Genomic DNA, 22,101 nt, shown 5'->3' on the forward strand with positions numbered 1-22,101 from the left:
AAGACGAATGCCTCGCAAGACTGAAAACCCGCAAGACGAAAGGGTTTTCCGTTTTTTGAGGCACTTCGCAAGATGAATTTCCCTATGGGCTTGCTTCGCAAGAAGAAAGCCTATAGGGAAATCTCCGGGGACCTCTTTTAAATGCTGGCGGTGGGGAGCAAAGCCTTCCCCCCCCTCCGGCCTTCAGAAGAGGTCCAGGAAGGCCGGCGGGGGCCGAAAGGCTTTGCTCCCCACCGCCAGCATTTTAAAAGCAGTCCGGGGAAGCGCTTCCCGCTATCCTGGACGGCTTTTGAAGGCAGGCGGGGGGAGCAAAGACTTTTGTTCCCCCGCCCGCCTTCAGAAGAGGTCCAGGACCTCTTCTGAAGGCTGGCGGGGGGTGAAAGTCTTTGCTCCCCCCTGCCTGCCTTCCCGGGAGAGCGGAGAAACACAGTGTGTTTCTCCACTGTCCCGGACAGCTTTTGAAGGCAGGCAGAGGGGAGCAAAGACTTTCGCCCCCCGCCCGCATTCAGAAGAGGTCCAGGACCTCTTCTGAAGGCTGGCGGGGGGCAAAAGTCTTTGCTCCCCCCTGCCTGCCTTCCCGGGAGAGCGTAGAAACGCAGCACGTTTCTCCTCTGTCCCGGACGGCTTTTGAAGGGGGGGAGCAAAGACTTTCCGCTCTCCCGGGAAGGCAGGCACGGGGGAGCAAAGACCTTTGCCCCCCGCCCGCCTTCAGAAGAGGCCCTGGACCTCTTCTGAAGGCGGGCGGGGGGTGAAAGTCTTTGTCCCCCCCTGCCTGCCTTCCCGGGGGCTTTTAAATCGCCCCGGGACAGCGGAGAAGTCCTCCGCTGTCCCGGGGCGATTTTTAAACGCTGGCGGTGCACTTCTTGCAGCCGGATCCCAGGCCCAAGCTGGGCGGGCGAAACCCCCCCGACGGATGCCGGCCTGAGGCGCGCCTAACCCTGCCCCGCCGCAGGGTCGAGGCCTAGCCCTCCTCCAACTGCCCTGCTCCCCGTGCCCGTTTCCTCCGAGGTAAGTGGCTCCAGTGGAGCTGCCTCCCGCGGCGCGCGGACTGGGCGCCCCGGGAAGGCGCAGCGGCGCCCCGACCACCCCTCTCCGCCTGCGCTCGCTCCTCAGCCGGGCCAGCGGAGCACCGCCTGCCCAGCGCCCGCCACCCAATCGCGCGTCCTGGCGGCGGGAGGAGGGGGCGGCGTCGGTGCCCGGAGCCTGTGAGCCGAGGCGATGTGGGCCGGGCCTAAGCGCTGCCTCTGCCGTCGTTGCTGCCGCTGCTGCCGCCGCCGCCATAATGCTTGTTTGCTTTCAATGAGTGTGCCCTCCCACGGCACACCAGGCAACGTCTTGCGGCACACTAGTGTGCCGCGGAACACCGGTTGGGAAACACTGACCTAGCACTCCTCTGTTCCAGAAGTCGTCAGCCGCAGCAACTCTACTGAGCTGCGTTAAATCTGATTTACTCTAGTAAGTGTAAGTGAGATGCAAAAATGAAGCCCCCTAGATGCACAACCACATTTCATGCTATTGTTCAGTTCCCCCACAATATCTGTGTTCTATTTTCCTCCCCGTTTTCTGTTTTGAATGAGCAATAACAGCAAATAAATTGGGAGACGTTGTAAGATATGACTGTAGGTGGCATAACAGAAACAGAAGCTGAACCTTATCTCGAGTGCATTGTTATGCTTTTATTACCCACTTATTGTATTATTGAATCTATTTTTAGGCTCTTGCTTCTTCTTTCTCTTGGGGGTTTTGTGCTGAGTTTTCTGTTTGTTTGGTTTTTGTGAGGCTGTTTCATGTAGGAGAAAACCAAGCCCACCCCCCCCCAAACAAAACCATCGATGCTTCTTTGTTTGCTTCTCTAAATCCAATTTCTTGTCACTAATGATGTTCCCAACATGAAAGGAGTCTCCCAAGAAATAATGAATGGCTCTTCACTGCAGGAAAAGCTCAGGAGCTTTTGTTTTCATTTTCGTTTAAGTATTGAAAGATCTCGGAGCACAAGAAGGGGACTGCGGCTCCTCAGTGCTGTGTCCACCATTGATTTGACCTTCAGCCGGTCTCACAAGGCAGTAAATGTTGTGATCGCATTACACGCAAACTGCGGGCTTAAACGCAGCAAGATATCTAAGGCCCTTTTTTGAGGGGATGGGTGACCACGGTCGCTCTCCTGACCTTGTCAGGGTTGGTCCATTGGCTGCAGTCTGAGGTGAGCCACCTTCCGAAGCCATGGGAACGAAGAGTATGTCAGAACCAGAGTGCAAGCCTGGAGGAAGAGCAAATTAGGTCTCTGAAGTTGATACTTGGCAACAGGGCTGAGGACCAAGGGATTGTCCACACATCTGCTTGCCCAGCTTTCCCCTGGGGAAATTTTGGCCTCACAGCTGTCCATAGAGGTGCAGGTCAATTCTGTGTCCAAGGCAGCTGTTTACCAGCTCCAGGTAGGCTGAGACCCTACCTGTCCGCAGACTGTCTCGCCAGAGTGGTGCATGCTCTGGTTATCTCTCGCTTGGACTACTGCAATGCGCTCTATGTGGGGCTACCTTTGAAGGTGACCCAAAAATTGCAACTAATCTAGAATGCAGCAGCTAGACTGGTGGCTGGGAGTGGCTGCCAAGACCATATAACTCTGGTCCTGAAAGACCCACATTGGCTCCCAGTACGTTTCCGAGCACAATTCGAAGTGTTGGTGCTGACCTTTAAAGCCCTAAATGGCCTCGGTCCAGTATACCTAAAGGAGCGTCTCCACCCCCATTGTTCAGCCTGGACACTGAAGTCCAGCTCCAACGGCCTTCTGGCGGTTCCCTCACTGCAAGAAAGCTCACACTGATAACAAACTTAGTTGGTCTCTAAGGTGCTACTGGAAGGAATTTTTTTATTTTGTTGCAAGAAGTGAGGTTGCAGGGAACCAGGCACAGGGCATTCTCGGCAGTGGTGCCCACCCTGTGGAACACCCTCCAATCAGATGTTAAGGAAATAAATAACTGTTTGACTTTTAGAAGACATCTGAAAGCAGCCCTCTTTAGGGAAGTTTTTAATGTATGATCTTTTATCGTGTTCTTAATATTCTGTTGAGAGCTGCCCAGAGTAGCTGGGAAAACCCAGCCAGATGGGCGGGGTTTAAATAAAATAATAATAATAATAATAATAATAATAATAATAAGAAGAAGAAGAAGAAGAAGAAGAAGAAGAAGAAGAAGAAGAAGTATTATTGAAGCAAACATCAATTGGGTTTTCTCCAGATTGACATTTGCTCCGATTCAGCACTAAAGAACAGGTTTTCAGGGGGGAAGTGGTGGTGCAAAGGCAAGACCATTTGGACTTGTGCTTAGAAAGGAAGGAAGAAGCAGAAAACCACTGGGACCCATGCTTTATAGGCATCGGACAAGCAGATGTCTGGACCAGCCCCAGGCCAGGATCCAAAGAGTCTCCAATGGAAATCCAATTGTGGTGAAAGCTTCACAGTGATTGTACTCCCTCTGACCTTGATGCTGTGCCATACCCTCCAGTATTTCTCCGATGACCAGAGAACACGTCAGCAAACAAGTATAGGAATTTGCTATTAGAATCTCATCCATGTGGACATTTGAAGAAGAGCCCCTATGTAGGTGCTTACCCCCCCCATCCAGAATGGGAGCACCTTTCGGAACAAGGCTCCAGGGCTGTTTTTCTCTTTGCACTTTGCAGGTGAAGCATCTGGATTCTCAGGCCAAGCAGCACAATTACATTATTAAAAAAAGAGAACACTTTAATGATGTAATGCGTAGTTTGGCCTCAGAACCCTGTCGCTTTGCCTGCAGAGGCAAACACTGGACTCTGGTTTTTCGCCAAACCTCAAGACTAAGTGTCTTTTCTATATTTTTGCTGAACATGCACTATTATCAAGCTAGGTTTTCAGAAGTTGAATTGCAGCAAGTTGATCACAACCCACCAGACGTGTGTGGCAGCCTAACAGCAGTTCAAGAGCATCAGAAAGCCCTGCTAGATCAGACCAAAGCTCTTTCTTGACCATCATCCTGTTGTTGTTTTTTACAGATGCTACCAAAGGAAGCCCACAACATCATTTCTTGTTGCTTGCCACAAAGCAATTCATACTCATAAGGCATCCTGCCTTTAAAGTTGGAGGTTCTATTTAGCTAAAGACCTGTTTTCCACCATCCACGGATGTTTCCAATCCATCTAAGGCTGCATTCCTGCCACAGTTTATTTTCCTGACGTTTCCCTAACTATTAATTTAGGCATTATGTTTGAGCTTCCACGCAGTGGAAAAGCCACTTGCGTGAGGCTGCACTATCCTCTGCAAATAATTTGTTGTTGTTGTTGTTTAGTCATTTAGTCATGTCCGACTCTTCGTGACTCCATGGACCAGAGCACGCCAGGCACTCCTGTCTTCCACTGCCTCCCGCAGTTTGGTCAGACTCATGTTTGTAGCTTCGAGAACACTGTCCAACCATCTCATCCTCTGTCGTCCCCTTCTCCTTGTGCCCTCCATCTTTCCCAACATCAGGGTCTTTTCCAAGGAGTCTTCTCTTCTCACGAGGTGGCCAAAGTATTGGAGCCTCAGCTTCATGATCTGTCCTTCCAGTGAGCACTCAGGGCTGATTTCCTTCAGAATGGAGGCTGCACTATCCTGTGCAAATAATCTCTTTTTAAAAATGTTGTTTGTTGTTGAAAACAGACCATGCCCACCCCCTTTCCCCACAAGAAAAGGTTAAAGGCAGGTCATGTTCAAATCAGGGCAAACAGTTGCTGAGCTTCCTATTTCGAGGAAGTCGTCTTCCCTCCCCTCCTGGCTTAATACACAGAAATTATTTTCTTCCCTTGCCTCCCTGTGTCCCCAGCTTGAATTCCATTGGAGTTTCTCGGCCTAAAGGACTTCATTGTGGGTTGGTTTTTTTTTTTTGTACTCCATGCCTTTGTGCTGCGTTATTGGAGCACCCGCCTGTCTGAATGAACGTCCCTCAAGGCGATGAATGCTGGATGCGTCTCGCTTTGGGACTCGTCAGTTGTCTGCCCTTGAATCGGATGCCGAAATTGCTGTGGGAGGAGGCGATGGCGCTGCTAGAGAGTCGAGAGGGAATAGGGATTTGAATTAGGTTGCCCCCAGTGTGGCAGCAGCTAAGCTGGGAACTGGCAGGCCTTACTTTACGGTGCCAAGGAGCATCGATGGTTGCTGTTGATCTGTTTAAATGTCCCCAGGCATCACCTACCTCCTCATTCCTACTCCTGTCATAGGAACATAGGAAGCTGCAGGTACTGAGTGAGATGGTCTAGCTCAGTATCGTCTTTACTGGCTGAAAGTCAGGATTTCAGGGGAGGAGTCTCTCTGAGCCCTACCTGGAGTTTCCGGGGATTGAACCTAGGACCTTCTGCATCCAAAACAGATGCTCTACCAATGAGCTACAGCCTTTCCCCAATAAATAAGCCATAAATAAATAAGCACCAGTAGTTTACTGCCAAGAATTGCACCGTGAGAATGTCAGAGAAATGTAGAGCAAAGCTGATGAATGTTCTCTCTTTGTTTTAACATTGAGGAGCACTGCAGACAAATTTCCGAGCAGTTATCTCTGGTTGAAAAAAGGTCTAAGATTCGTGTGTGTGTGTGTGTGTGTGTGTGTGTGTGTGTTGTAGAGAATGATTGGCACTATTTCATTCAGTTTTGCTTCCATACTATTTTTATCTGCAAGGAAAAAAATAGGCAATAAGTCTTTCCATTTGGTTTTTCCTGTAATCAGTTGGATCAATTTTGTACAGAAAACATTCGGTGCACAGTTACATTACACTAAGCAGAACAGCTCTCTGATGTAAACAAATTTGCAGGAAGCTTTGGGAAACGAAATGTGGATGATAAAAAAAAGAGTTGATGATAAAAGATCATGATTTCTGCTTACGGAGGCCTGGTCTACATTATCAATATACAGTGGTACCTCGGGTTACACACGCTTCAGGTTACATACGCTTCAGGTTACACACTCCGCTAACCCAGAAATAGTGCTTCAGGTTAAGAACTTTGCTTCAGGATGAGAACAGAAATTGTGCTCCGGCAGCGCGGCAGCAGCAGGAGGCCCCATTAGCTAAAGTGGTGCTTCAGGTTAAGAACAGTTTCAGGTTAAGTACGGACCTCCGGAACGAATTAAATACTTAACCCGAGGTACTACTGTATATCAGATTTATACAACTTTACCTCTTGTGGCTTTTCCTAAAGCATACGTGGGGAACCTTTTTCAACTCGGGGTCCACATTACATCACAGGCAACCTTTTGGAGGCCTCACACCAGTAGTGGACAGGGCCATAGGCAAATGTGCATATGCTGTGACCTGAATAATCTCCATTCTGTCCAGCAATGCAGGTTTGCCCTTTGGAATTTTGCTGAACTTGAACCTTCTAGTCTAGACAGCTGTTCCTCTTTGAATGGTGGGGTACATTCCAGCCATGCAAAAATTAGATGTTTCTATCTATGTACACATCTTTCCATCCAGGCAATGCAAAAGGCAGTATCGCTGCTCATTGATACATCCCAACCAGGCAAAAGTTCTCAAGGAGGGCAGAAAGCTTGGTCAGGAAAGGGCATGGTCTGGAGAAAAAGAGGTGCAGTGGGTCTTGAGGGACAGAGAGAGGGGCTTGAGGTTCTCCATCCCTGCCCCAAAGGATTCTGGGAACTGTAGTTCGTAGGGCACTAAGAATTCTTCCTTCGAGGTTCATAGCCTCCACAAATGATGATTCCCAGGATTCCCTGGGAAAGGGAATAGTTCTTAAACTTAGTTTAAATCTTTAGCTTGGATAGGCCAAGAAGAAGAAGAAGAAGAAGAAGAAGAAGAAAGCCCGGGAAGTGAGTTGTGCTGAAGAATCACCTGAAACATGAATTTGTAATATGGAAAGCAATTCTGAACAAGAGGAAAAAGTGTGAAGAGGCAGTTTTGCTATAAAGACACAGAGAAACCACAGATTGTCAAGGTTTCCCAGCAGGTATCCACACAGAAAAATAGATGTGTTTGTAATTATCAGATTTACAGTCGGCGTGGCTGATGTTTTAATTCCCTGCATAGAAGTGCTTTCTGTGGAGGGAATTCATAATATCTGAAGCAGCATTAAATCTCATTTAAATCCATGAGACTTAAATTTTGTCTACTGGCAAGATTAGCTCAACTCATGTTGCTTCTTGAGACAGAGGACAAGATGGCCCCCAATCCATACATCCCAGAGAAGCCAACCAGGTTGACTCTTGAGTCTTACTTTCAGTGCTGGTGATGAGACATTGTCCTCCATCTTACCTGAGGGCAGAAAGCTAGAATAGGGGGTGCAAGGCAGGCCGTGAGGTGCATGCACTCTGCCCCCCAAACACCTTGCTGTTATTTCCTGATACCTAACACCTGCCACCTGAGGTAGCTTCTTCACTCTTCCTAATAGTAGGGGCAGCTCTGTTGACTGGTGAACTTAACACTCTATGGGGGAAGACCCATAAAACTATAGATCTATATGCAGATTCTAGTCGTTCCGTGATGAGTTTTCTCGCATCAGGAAACATCCCCTTGCTTTTCCTTATTATGCTTCTCCTCATCCCATAAACATTGTTTTTCTCCAACCACACCTTGGAAGCTTTATACCATACCCTCCGACATTTCTCCGATGAAAATAGGGATGTCCCATTCCATAATGATAATTTTACTATTTATACCCCACACATCTTGCTGGGTTGCCCCAACCATTCTGGGCAACTTCCAACACCCACACCCACACCCACACCATAATAAAACATTAAACTGTTTAAAAAACTTCCCTATACAGGATTGCCTTCAGATGCCTTGGAGGTTGGATAACTCCATACCCTCCAATATTTCCCCAATGAAAATAATTAAGGAATAGTTAATTAATTTTTTATTTGATTGATATAATGTTGTATAAATCTTTGTCTTTTTTTCTTTATATCTTTTTTTTGTCTTTGTTTCGAAAAAATTCTTTCCCCCCTTTCCTTTCTTTTTTATATTTAAATCTGAAATATTTACCTTCATTGTATGCTTGTATGTTTGTATTTTAAACCAATAAAGATTTAATTAAAAAAAGTAAAAAAGTAAATAGGGACGTCCTAAGGAGAAGTGGGACATTCCGGGATCAAATCAGAAACTGGGATGGCTTCTCTAAATTAGGGACACCCCTAGAAAATAGGGACACTTGGAGGGTCTGTTATACATCCAAACTATCTGTGTCAGCGAGTTCCTCCCCAACTTAAAAACAAAACACCCGGAGAAAAATAGATGGTGAAAATACAGGAGAAGGTATGCAAATATTCTTATTTAACCTACAGACCAATCCATACCCCTGATTTGCCTTGCTACAGAGGGTCTGGCTGCGGGTGAAGATGTCCCTCCACTGGCCTTTGCCATCAATGGAGCTCTTCATCATCAATGAGAGCCAGTGTGGTGTAGTGGTTAAGAGCGGTAGTCACGTAATCTGGGGAACCGGGTTCGCGTCTCTGCTCCTCCACATGCAACTGCTGGGTGACCTTGGGCCAGTCACGCTTCTTTGAAGTCTCTCAGCCCCACTCACCTCACAGAGTGTTTGTTGTGGGGGAGGAAGGAAAAGGAGAATGATAGCAGCTTTGAGACTCCTGAAGGGGAGTGAAAGGCGGGATATCAAATCCAAACTCCTCCTCCTCTTCTTCTTCTTCTTCTCTTCTTCATGATTGCTGACAGCCACCATTTTTCGATTGTTCACCACTTATATATATATACTAGGAAGTAGGCTGTTGAAATCAGAGACCTGCCACCCTCTCCGTAATTTTCTTTTAGGATAGCTTCAGAGTATTGCATCTTGTCAGCAATGCCTGTGCATTTTTGGAGTGTTTTTAACCTGTTCGCTATGCTCTCGGTACAGTACATTTTCGGCCTGCATCCAACTCAATTATGGGCAGTATACGGAATGAATTTAATTAGATTTGCCATAGCCGAAAGGAAGTCTGTGTAATGTAGAGTCAGGGGGAGGCTGTCCATTGCTGTTGTTAAGATTTTGCAAAGAAAACCAGAGAAAGTTGATGGCTGATGCATTTTGCGTTTTAATGATGTATTTTGATGCAAAACCAAGGGCCAAATTGGATGTGAAAATAAATGCACCTGAATCTAATGAGCAGGGTATTATTATTTTTTTAATTTAAAAAAGGAAATTATATCAGTTGGAGCTAATAATATCAATGAGATTGAGCAGGCATGGGAGGGAGTGTGTGAAGACCCACCCTTCATAGCTGTCAACTTGTCCCTTTTCTTGCAAGGAATCCTATTCAGAATAAGGGAATTTCCCTTAAAAAAAGGGCAACGTTGAGAGCTATGCCACCCTTTCCTCTGCTGCAGTCCTGAGGAAAACAAGTCTTTGCTTTGGGGAAACCTTCTGTTAGCATTGTCTTTTGTTATGGGGTTCCAAGTATGCAAATCATATTAGTTGTTCTACATTGCAAGTTTTTTCCAGATTGCAAGCTGATAGCAGAAAGCTGGGAATCAATTATGTACATTGATGGTGCTATATAAGTAATAAAGGTAAACATAAAGGGACCCCTGACCATTAGGTCCAGTTGTGGCCGACTCTGGGGTTGTGGCACTCATCTCGCTTTATTGGCTGAGGGAGCCGGCGTACAGCTTCTGGGTCATGTGGCCACAATGACTAAGCCACTTCTGGCAAACCAGAGTAGCGCATGGAAACGCCATTGACCTTCCCGTGGGAGCAGTACCTATTTATCTACTTGCACTTTTTGGGCGTACTTTTGAACTGCTAGGGTGGCAGGAGCAGGGACCAAACAACGGGAGCTCACCCCCTCACGGGGATTCAAACCGCCAACCTTCTGATCAGCAAGCCCTAGGCTCTGTGGTTTGACCCACAGCGCCACCCGTGTCCCACCAATATAAGTAATAGCACATAGCAATAAGTAGAAGAATTGCATGTGTGGTTTTTTGGGGGGTGGGGGAGGAGAGCTTTTAATTTCAGCAATCGCCAGGTGGAAGAGCTTAAATCAACCTCTCTTGGTTTCTCAAATGTTTGGCAGGTGTGAAACTGGGGATTCAAGCCCTCCCTGCATTGCCTTTTCTCTGAGCTCCAGATGAAGCGGAGACTTTGCAGACAAGAGCACCTAAGGAGGGAGAGCGGCAGCAGGAGGAGTTGGCGTTCAGCTGCAGAGCTTCAAGTCTTCCCATCCATAGGTGGCCAAGCACCAGCATTTTAAAGGTCTCCATCTCCCTTTCCTGCCTTTAGACACTAAGGTATGTCTCTTTTGCCGTAGGAATTTAGGTGGCGCTTGGCCGTGTGGTCTCTGCCTCGGTATCGACGCCTCTTGCTTCCCTCTGCTTCTTAATTCCAAGCACTTAATTCTTGGCTTGCTCATATTCTGCTTCTGCTGCCCTTCTCTTCCATGTGCCAGCTTGTTCCTCCCACTCTCCAAGCCAGCCCTTAGCACTGTGTGCTTTCAATATGTTCCCACGCCCTGTCCTACAGCCAGCGGTTTCATGGTAACAAAGATGGTTGCATTTCTAAATGGTAGGCTGAGGCTAGAGAAGGATACGGGCTGGCTGAGTGGCAGATTCAGTACAGACTTTCCCTGCAGAAGATCTCAGGTTCAGTCTCCAGCAGGTAAAGTTGAAAAAGTCCTCTGCCCATAGCTGTCAACTTACAGATTTGAAAATAAGGGACCAGCAGCCAAAATAAGGGATTTTCCAAGCACAGGTATGTTCAACTTCTGAGCCCCTCCAAGCCAAAGGCAGAAAGCTCAGCCAGCAGCCAAACGAAGCCTCAAGCGGTGGTTCCCACAGCGCAGCAACCCGGCAAAGGGGATGCAGCAAGGAAAACCACCGTCACCTCTCCTCTGAGGAGCGCTGAGCAAAGGCAAGTCTCCAGGCAACGTGGCTGATTTGATTGGGCACAAGGCATGCAAACTCCACCCCCCAGTCGTTCTTAGACTGGCTGGGAGGGAGGGAGAAGAGCTGCTTCCTTTGAAACCCAGGAAATTTAAGGGACATCATCAATAAGGGACAGCAGCGGGACACAGCGCTGGGATAAGGGAATTTCCTGCCAAATAAGGGACGGTTGACAGCTATGCCTCTGCCCCCAAACCTGGAGAACTTCTGCCTGTCAGTGTAGATAGCACTATGCTAGTTGAACCTGTGGCACAGCTTTTTATATTATTAATTTGTGTCTTTCTGCTTTCAAGCATCTGAAGCTCAAATGGCCTGTTCCAATAACAACAGAAATAATTCAAGAAGTAGCTTTATCTAGCATGGGTAGTTCTTACAAAGAACTCCAGGCATTTAGGGTACTGAGCGCTGCAAGGAACTGGGAGTACAAGGCAGCTGCAAAAAAAGCAGTTTCCATCCCCTGATCCTAGCCAGAATTCCTGGCTAGCTTGATTTATTCCTTCTTGTTCAATCAATCAATATTTCCTTAATGCACAGAAAGAAAATTGCCTAACAGGCTGCTCCATCCCAGGCTTTGTGCTCGACTTGCAAGGCAGAGCCTGCTCAGGGAAAAAGAATTAAAGAGTTGGATTGACTATATGCAGATATGGAAGCTGAGGCTTGTATTGGCCTCTTAGCATCAAGCTTTCAGCAGTTTCCAAGGTTCTTGGTACACAGCGAAGCCAGCCAGCTGTTGACCTGAGGACCAGACTGGATGCAGGACTTGGAGACCAGCATCTGCTGAGGCCCATCTTTTGTAGGATGGTTGCCCATCTCCTTTCTTACCTGACTTCCCTGAGCATTTAACCAGAATTAAGGGGAAATAACTGGTGCAGCCACCTGTACCCAGCTTGCCATGTTGTTCAGGGTGGATTGGGTCACAAACAAAAAGGTATTTGCTGCCAGGTGTGATAAGGTGAGCTCACTCAGTGAGGGGGTCCAAGGAGGGCATCTTGCCCCAACCCCCTGCTCCCAAGAACTGGCGTCACATATAAAGCTAAGAAGGGGAGATCTTGTAGCATTGAAAGGAAAAGTGTGCAGAACCCATGTTTGTTGCACCAGTCACTTTTGTCAATACCTGGCTCTAGTCTCCTGCACATTCTTCTTTCTGCTGCTTAAAGACCTGCCCATCTCCTTTTCTGGCTCCACTGCTTTGTGTGTAATAATAATAATAATAATATAATAATAATAATTTATTTATACCCCGCTCATCTGGCTGGGCTTCCCCAGCCACTCTGGGCTGCTTCCAATAGAATATTAAAATACAATAGTCTATTAAACATTAAAAGCTTCCCTAAACAGGGAACAGATGTTTTCTAAAAGTCTGGCAGTTGTTTTTCTCTTTGACATCTGGTGGGAGGGCATTCCACAGGGCGAGTGCCACTACCGAGAAGGCCCCTCTGCCTGGTTCCCTGTAACTTGGCTTCTCGTAGTGAGGGAACCTCCAGAAGGCCCTTGGCCCTGGACCTCAGTGTCCGGGCAGAATGACACTGGAAGTGTTTACCGAGCATGGAAACCGCCTCCAACCATTTCATAACTGGGAGTGGCAGTGAGTCTCTCCAGGTCGATGTTACTGGTTTTTGTGTGTGTTTTTTTGGAGGTGCGTTCTATGATATGCTATTGGCACGATAATAGTGGTGGATCTAAACTAGACTGTCCGCACATCATTCCAATTTATTAGTTGTTCTGCGATGCTTCTCTAAAGTTAGTGCATTACTGCCATATGAAAAGTTGCAGGGTTTCAGCAGAGAGTTAGGGGACGTGCAGCAAGTGGAAGTGAAGCAGTGTGTCTCTACTCTGAAACTTAAGCGATATTGAAAGCAGGATCATTAATTAAGGCTAAAACAACAAAACAATACCCCCCCTCCAACTAACACATTTAAAAGCTTAGAATATTAATAGGCCAAAGGCCTGGTTGAAGAGGACTTGCACCAGTTTGAAGTGTGTTTCTACCCTGGAAGCACCCTGCAATACTGAAAATGGAATCATGTATAACTGCCCCAATACCACCTTGAGCAAAGATTGCAATGAATTCTTAATAAAAAGGACACAAGGAGGAACTCTGTGTTGGGGACTGCTGTATGAGCCCAAATCAATTGTTTGGGAGGGGGCTTCCCATGGTAACTGAGTTTCCTTTTTAAATGCAGTTTTATTTTTTAAACCCCCCCCCCCCAGTTTAAAGCTACTGGTGGCCACAGTGCTGCTGCTGTGCCCTTGAAATTGCTGGCAGACTCAGTGGCTTTTAAACTAGAAAAATAAAAGGAGCACAAATCAGTGTGTCAAACAGTCTGGGCTGCTTTTGCCCGAATTCTTGCTTTGCCTGAAATGCTTAGAATGAGGTGGCTGCATAAGTAAGGCTCCATTCATGTCTATATTTTCCTTATAATTTGCTTAGGATTCTTTTGATTGCAATTGACACATAAGTATAGAGGTGAAAGCCCGACCCATAATCTCTTATTAATTCTTATTAATCGTTTGCATCAGCAGGGCTTCTGTGTTTAAGCTGCAGGCACCAAAGTCATACTTTCCGGAGCTTGTAATAGTACCCTTTGGGTTTGCCTTTTCTCCTGCCTGCTGTCCTCCATTTCCCCCCCACTTCTCAGATGATTCCTTGGAATGTGGGAACAGTGATGGTAACAGCCTCAGAGGCAGAGCTGGCAGCAGGAGCTGCCGTTAGCCACAAGCGGAAGCCATAATTTTTCACATTAATGTATGGCTCATTTTGGATGGAAGTAGCAGGGGGAATGCTAGCTAACCTGTAGCAGGGTAAAGGTAAAAAGGCAAAGGGACCCCTGACCATTAGGTCCAGTCGTGGCCGACTCTGGGGTTGCAGCGCTCCTCTCGCTTTATTGGCCGAGGGAGCTGGTGTACAGCTTCCAGGTCATGTGGCCAGCATGACTGAGCCACTTCTAGCGAATCAGAGCAGCACATGGAAACACCATCTACCTTCGCGCTGGAGTGGTACCTATTTATCTACTTGCACTTTGATGTGCTTTCGAACTGCTAGGTTGGCAGGAGCAGGGACCGAGCAATGGGAGCTCACCCGTCACAGGGATTTGAACCGCCGACCTTCTGATCAGCAAGTCCTAGGCTCTGTGGTTTAACCCACAGCGCCACCGTGCTTGCAGGTATTTCAGGCAAACTCTGAAGGAGGCAATTCAGAGGGGGTTCTCTTCCAGCCTAACTCATATGTTTGCTTGCTTTCTTGTTTTACAACTTGTGTATAGTGCGCGATTCTAATAAAACCTCAAAGAAGGCCAGAAAAAGAATAAAACAATCAAATTATCAGCAAAGAAACAGTTAGAAACAAGTATTCCAAATAAAAATAAAATAAAATAAAATAAAATAATCAACAGTAAGCTAAAACCAGATTAAAACCTAATGTAACTTGTTTGTATAGACTTGCCAAAAGAAAAAAAAAATTTTTTTAGCAGGTGCTGAAAAAGAACACCTTTCTGATATCAATAGGCAGGGAGTTCCGAAGTGTGGATGCTGCTGCAGTAAATGATAGATTTTTTGCAAGGGCTAATGAGTATTATGTGATACATAAAACAGTGCCAGTTCTGTAGATCAAAGTGGTCAAGTTTGCACATACAGTCGTACCTCGGAAGTTGAAGGGAATTTTTTTCCGGAAGTCCGCTCGACTTCCAAAACGTTCGGAAACCAAGACACAGCTTCCTTAACAAACTTCAGTTCCCAGGGTTATTGGGGGATGACAACCCATGGCTGTCTAAGTACTATAAGAATGCTTTAGATGTATAGTGTGAATGTTGCCAGAAGGTCTATGCTTGGCATTAGGCAACGAGGCTGCCAAAATCAAAGGACCAGAAGGGGACCCAAAGGAGCATTCACAATGGCTGAGAATTTTTTCCTCAAAAATAGGTCGCAGCTTTGCGGTGCAAGGTAGAAAGGCTAATGCAGAACTGAGATAAGGTATGGAAAGTTTGTGGAATTATCTGAAGCAAATACAAATACAGTAGTACCTCGGGTTACAGAAGCTTCAGGTTACAGACTCCACTAACCCAGAAATAGTACCTCAGGTTAAGAACTTTGCTTCAGGATGGGAACAGAAATAGCATAGCGGTGGCGCGGTGGCAGCTAGAGTCCACATTAGTTAAAGTGCTACCTCAGGTTAAGAATGGTTTCAGGTTAAGAACCGACCTCCGGAACGAATTAAGTTCTTAACCCGAGGTAGCACTGTTTTTGGTGTGTTGGTGTCCTGGCTTGTTATTCTTTTGAGCATACTTCAGGATTAATTGTTTGAATAAGACTTTGAGAGATAGAGAGAGAAAGGCTGCAATATCGTTATTCTGAAAAAACGAGAAAGATTTTATCTTGCAAGGTCCTATTTGCTGCATTGTAATAGTGCTGCAACATTATAAGGGGGCATTTGGATCCTGCCTTGTTCTCCTGCTACATTGAATGGGAGGAATGTTTGAGCAGGAAACTTCAGAAACTCGCTGGCTCCCAATACCTTAACTCCTCTTCTGTAGCAGAGTAAGCACAGTCTGCCTTAGAGCGGGATTCTGACTAGCTACTTGCCCTGTTAACCAAACTTCTCTTTCTCAAAGAAAGTGCAGGCTTTCTCAGAGCAGTGCAGGCTTTCTTTGATTTCACAGAAGCTGCCAACGTTCGCCAAGAATAGCTGACTCTGCATTTTAACACTTCCAGCAGCACTTCTGTGTTTTATACTTACTTCAGGCTTTGCATTTGTCGTGCTGCTGCAACAGTTACCCGAAAAAGAAGGGAAGGAAGAAGCAACCTTGCTAGCCTGGCGCTATTCTAAGACAGGAATTGCCAGGCTATTGGCCATGAGCCATGTGTGCTTGCCAAGAAGCCTTTATGTGACTCCAGGGCCATTCTCATGGCTGCTGGTTCCTCAGAATGGCCCTAAAGCAAATATAATTGTTTGCCATGGCTTTGGAAGAGAGATGGCTGCTGAAAATACATATGAACATACAAAGATGCCCTAGGGCAGCAGTTCTCAACATGTGGGTCACCAGATGTTGTTGGACTACAACTCCCATCATCCCTGAGCTCTGGCCTTGCTAGCTAGGGGTGATGGGAGTTGTAGTTCAACAAAATCTGGGGACCCACAGGTTGAGAAAGGCTGCCCTAGGGTGTCTCATACTATTGTTACATCTACCTCGGAATTGTATACAGGGATAGGGATGCGGGTGGCGCTGTGGTCTAAACCACTAAGCCTTTTGGGCTTGCAGATCAGAAGGTTGGTGGTTTGAATCCCTGTGATGGGGTGAGCTCCCATTGCTCTGTCCCAGCTCCTGCCAACCTAGCAGTTCGAAAGCATACCGGTACAGTTAGATAAATAGGTACTGCTGTGGTGGGAAGATAACCAGCGTTTCCGTGCGTTCTGGTTTCCATCACAGTGTTCCGTTGTGCCAGAAGTGGTTTAGTCATGCTGGCCACATGGCCTGGAAAGCTGTCTGTGGACAAACACCGGCTCCATTGGCCTGAAAGAGGAGATGAGCACCGCAACCCCATAGTTGCCTTTGACTGGACCCATCCAGGGGTCCTTTACCTTTACTTTTTGTATTCAGGAGTAATTGAGTGGGGGGGGGGCATTCAGATAAGTGAACAACCACACCCCTGCTTGATTCTGGCCACAGAATCTACTCACTTTGCAACCCCATGGCACCTGTTGAAACTACCACTTGTCAGGTTTCAATGTTTGCTCGGAAGACGTAATGATAGGGACAGGATTTTTTATGGTGGTGGAGAGGGTAATAAGCCTTCTGATTCCCTATCCTTAAATATTTGGTCTGACCAGCAGCAGCTCTCCAGATTCCCAAAGTTTTGCAGACTTATCTGCCTGTCTCTCACCCTACATGTTTACATTGCTTAGTGGGATCCAAACTGCAAGAGAAAGGCCATCCCACTCCACTGATCATCCTTTCTAGGAGAAGTTAGCTTACATTTGGAAAATTAGGCACTTAAGAGCTGGTTCACACATGCACATATATCACTCAATTTCTCCTTCCACTTGACAAGCCTTATATTCTGCAGTGCCTCTTGAGCAATGTGATGCAAATTCTTATGTGCACCGTTACGATGTGTTTTAATGGTTCAACACTGCTTCAACTCTGAATGCAGACTTCTTACTTTGCTGTTTTATACCTGGCAGATGAATGTAAGAACTGGCTTCATTGAAAAGCCTTTCCTTTGAGGCAGGCCTGCGGAACGTCCAGCCCAAGGGACTAATTCAGCCTGGCCCAGGTCCCAGTTTGGCCTGCAAGGCTGTTTCCTCCGAACAATGTCATAAGCAACATCTGGTGTGGGGCAGTTAAAGGTGTGACGGGCAGTTAGAGATGTAGGGGTTCAGGCTCACCGGGGTGGGGGGGTCAAAGACCCATTACCGTTTCTTCAGCAAAGGGTCCCTGTCACCAGCTTCTGTTGACAGCCTCCTACAGCCTCCCAATCAGCATGAGCGCTAATTAGCTGTTGGAGCTAATTGGAGTGAAAAGAGGTGAGTCAGTCACTTAGGACTGGCTCCTAGGTGTTGGGAGATCCTATACACGTATAGAAATCTGGCAGAGACGCATGCCCGACTGGCATGTTCTCTCCCTCCTGGTCAGCTGGGAGATTCAAAAGCTTTCTCCAGCCTGAACATCACAGCGACTGATACCAAGAGGCATCAGCACACTTCAGGATCAGCAGAGTATAGGCAGTCAGTGTTCAGACTCAGTAGCGTAAATAAACTATGTTTATTTACATATACAGTGGTACCTCAGGTTACATACGGTTCAGGTTACAGACTCTGCTAACCCAGAAATAGTACCTCAGGTTAAGAACTTTGCTTCAGGATGAGAACTTTGCTTCAGGATGAGAACAGAAATCGTGCTCCGGTAGTGCGGCGGCAGCCGGAGGCCCCATTAGCTAAAGTGGTGCTCCAGGTTAAGAACAGTTTCAGGTTAAGAATGGACCTCCGGAACGAATTAAGTACTTAACCCGAGGTACCACTGTACACACTCGGAGCATCATAACTCAGCTCCTTCCTCTTTAGCATCAGATAGCAGAGAGAAAAAACAAAAGGACAAATGTCCTACATCACGGAAACACAGTAATAAAAACATCCTGTCTCTGTCTCTTCCCACAATGTGGAATGAGAACATACACCGTCATGTGATGAAAACAATCCCATGACTGCAACATGGGGAATGAATCCTAACACTAGGGTCACTCTAGAGAAGACATGCAGGAAGAACACTGGGGATGGGTTCTTCTGTATGCTGCAAAGCTACAGCATTTAGGAACACTGAAAACAGCAGTTTCTTCAGTTACAAGAGAACGGTGGTCAAGTTCTGTTATGTATAATGGAACTTCAAAAATAAATAAATTACAACTTAAATTACTCCAAAAAGCACTCCAAATAATTTGCCCATGCACAGAAAATAGATCTAGCTGAAGGAAAATGCATGGAGATCTGCATTGTTTGTTGCAATGTATCCCAATGATTCTTACTGATTCTTATTATAAGTTTGTTGTATAATATTAGAAGGTTCTATCATATTAGATGAGTATGTGGTTGTGAGGGGGCGGGACTGTGACTGTCCTGAAGGGACCATGCAGTTCTAAAGTGGTCCCTACACTGCTGCTGTCAGTGCACAATTGGGAGCCTTGAAGTGCCCTCCTGATTATTCATTGGCAAGAGAGTCTTTGCTGTCAGCGCATATCAGCTGATAGGCAGTGACATCTAGTGTGTTGACTTCCCATGGGGATCTCTGTTGCTGATCCGTGCTCTTTATAGCATAGCTTGCTGCACTATGATAGAAAAATTGGTCACCAGATGTCATGGTAATATCAGGTCATGTGGCCTGCTGGGGTGGGGGTGGGGATCCAGGATTTGGCCTTCCGGACTGATCCCGTTTCTCCACTCCTGATTTGAGGTGATACAAAAGGTTTCCCAAGATCTATCATGGACTGTTCACAAATACATGCAAATCCTTGATGTTGTTGTTGTCTTCTAGCGATGAGCATGCATGTGTGTACTAGCCCCAATACATTTGCTTAATTCATTTAATTATGGTGGTGACTCCAGCCTCTGAAAATAAAATTTCACCAAAATAAAACAGCAAAATAAGAAGTCTGCATTCGGAGTTGAAACAGTGTCGAACAATTAAAACATATTGTAACAGTGCACATAAGAATTTGCATCACATTGCTCACAAGGCACTGCAAAATATAAGTTTTCAGGGCTTGTCAAAAGATAGGAAGAGATGTGCCTTTACGGAAATTATACTACAGCCGCAGAGCCACCACCAAGACGTCTTGTCACTGTTGCCTGCTGATTGACAGGCCAGAAGGCAGGGCCTATGATGCCAACCTTTGGGTTCAGGTAGATTCATATCCTTCAGAAAACGTGGCCCTAGATCATATGGGACTTTAGAGTAGGTGTGAGGAACCGTTGGTCCTCTGAATGTTGCTAAACTACAGCTCCCATCAACCCACCAAGCATGGTGAATGGCAAGGGATGATGGGAGTTGAAGTTCAGCAACATTGGGTGGGGCCTGTTCAAACCTGTTTTAGAGGTTAACACCAGTGCTTCAAGTTGAGCAGCCATCACACAGGTACCACAATGGGAATTAATTTCAGTTATTAGTGTCACTATTGAAAGCTAAAGGCACCACAGAACTGCCAGATTAAATTAAATTTATTGAGGTTCCCACCCCAATAATGTCAGATCATGGAAAGAGAAAATAGTGTACAGATGAATAATGTTCATAATTACCTGCTGGTGTCTGGCGTGGTTATATGTACATATAATTTGAGAAATAGGCTGTTCCTTATCTTGAAGGCACAATAAGATTTTGTAGACATTTTCTGTTGACATCAATGGAAACATAAGCAGGCCCCAGGCTCTGTTATTATAAAAACTTGTAATTAACCAGTAACATTTAAAAAACAAATGGAGATGAGGGTGATTTCCTTTGGATAACCTTCAAATTCGCAATGCATTGATAAATAGAAAAATCATTCTGCAGACTTAATTCTCATTAAAACAGCTGATGACATTTTGTAGACTGCCAGAGGTTGTTGGGCCTTCAAAATAAGACCTTAGGATACCTTTGTTGGAAATGACGCCAATCTATAATGAAACAAATAAGTGGGCAAGACAGGACATAGTCTGGAAACAATGTTCTCTACTTGCTTTTAAAAAAAGGCGACAATGACAATGAACTCACCTGATTCTACAGCTGCTTTAGCATTGTTGTTGTTGTTTAGCCATTTAGTCGTGTCCGACTCTTCGTGACCCCATGGACCAGAGCACGCCAGGCACTTCTGTCTTCCACTGCCTCCTGCAGTTTGGTCAAACTCATGCTGGTAACTTCGAGAACACTATCCAACCATCTCATCCTCTGTCGTCCCCTTCTCCTTGTGCCCTCCATCTTTCCCAACATCGGGGTCTTTTCCAGGAGTCTTCTCTTCTCATGAGGTGGCCAAAGTATTGGAGCCTCAGCTTCAGGATCTGTCCTTCCAGTGAGCACTCAGGCCTGATTTCCTTCAGAATGGATACGTTTGATCTTCTTGCAGCCCACGGGACTCTTGATCTTCTTGCAGCCCACGGGACTCTTGTCTCCTCCAGCACCATAATTCAAAAGCATCAATTCTTTGGCGATCAGCCTTCTTTATGGTCCAGCTCTCACTTCCATACATCACTACTGGGAAAACCATAGCTTTTACTATATGGACCTTTGTTGGCAAGGTGATGTCTCTACTTTTTAAGATGCTGTCTAGGTCATATGAAAGGGCAAATAGTTCACATGCTGCAGGGTGCCCAGCCCTGTTTCACTAATTTACTAAATTTCTTACACTTACACTGTTCTCTTCCTCTAGCCAATCCCTCTCTCCTTCCTGTAAACTTCAGTAGGCTGAGTTTTAGCCCTCGAGCTGCACCACATGTCTTCAGAGTGATCTTACATTTTGGATTCTGATTTGCTCTGTGAGTTATTCAGGATGGCATGCCACGCTTATGTACTTCTCATACACTATTTATGCATGTAAGAACTCCTCGCAGTGAACATCCACTTTAATCGAATTCATGAAGAGCTATCCCAGGACGCTCTACTCTGAATTCTAAAGAGGACTTGATCATTCTCTCTCTGGCTGGTAATGATACTCAGCGAAAATGAAGTATTATCAGAAAATCAGGTAACTGCCTTAACTGGTTATCCACTACGTTTAGGAAGGATGCCATTCAGTTCATGCTAGAAAAGATGAAAAGTCCACCACCTGAAGCTTGTAATATTGTCATGACAGGGAAATTGCTTCACTTAGCACATAAACCTGGAAACCAGTGTTGTCTCTGCACACAACAACAATTTGTGTATATAATCAATGCTTAATTATTTGAAAAAAAAGTGGCAGTGGAGGTTCTCACCTTCTTGAAGTTACTTCCTGATATCACCCTACTTTCATGCCTAAAACATGGTCTGGCCGTTGGAAACACTCCTTATATGTGGGTTTCACATTTTGGGTTGGAAGTAAACCATGGTTTGCAAGAACTATAGCTTGTACAATTCAGATATCATAGCAAACTATGTTTAACACCTATCATTAATGGTGTTAGACCATGTGAAGGGAAAGGGCTGGCATGCACACCTAAAGCATCTTCCCAGTGGTCAAGCCATGGTTGAGTTACGATCTCTGAACTGAGCCATACCATAGAAACCCTCCTCCCTAATCTCTGCTGCGTAGACCATTTGTGGTCACACCTTGGTGAGGGAAAAGTACTTTGGACATGGCCCAGGATACTTTCTTACATCCTAGGGCTGTGCCAGATGGGCTGGGTATGTATGTATAAATTAAATTATTATTATTAAAACAGGTTGGGTGGCAGAACAGTGAGGAGATCTGACATGAATTAAGCATGAGCATCTTACAGAGTAAGATGATTGAAAATGCACCTTTTAAAAACAAACATTTATTAAATAAGTTCAATACTGCTGATACATATAGCAATGTGTGTGTTGGACTTGGACTGGGGAGACCTGGCTTCCAATGAAGCTCATTAGTTGGCTGATTGAAAAGCCTGCTAAAATGCCTCAAATAAATAAAATTGTACCCTGAAATATATTGAGAACAGTTTAATGGGGCCTGGTCTTTACCACAGTGTTTTCTTTAGCTTGCAGACAGCCAAAGCTTCAGAATCATAGGGTATTTCTT

General features: G+C 45.8%; 1 protein-coding gene across 6 annotated transcripts in view; it reads left to right on the forward strand.

Annotated features, from left to right (window-relative positions):
• The window catches only part of MAPK10 (mitogen-activated protein kinase 10), a 231,044-nt gene that overhangs the window by 56,937 nt on the left and 152,006 nt on the right, over positions 1-22,101 (forward strand). For 4 of the 6 annotated variants that reach the window (XM_081877012.1, XM_081877011.1, XM_081877015.1 and 1 more), the window contains exon 2: positions 10,020-10,233. The exons of the other annotated variants lie outside the window; for them this stretch is intronic. The gene's annotated coding sequence lies outside the window, so the exon portion shown is untranslated. The remainder of the gene's footprint in view (positions 1-10,019; positions 10,234-22,101) is intronic. 6 annotated transcript variants of the gene reach the window in all.

This window comes from Podarcis erhardii (assembly GCF_964252035.2).
Source record: "Podarcis erhardii genome assembly, chromosome: 9".
NCBI lineage: Eukaryota > Metazoa > Chordata > Lepidosauria > Squamata > Lacertidae > Podarcis > Podarcis erhardii.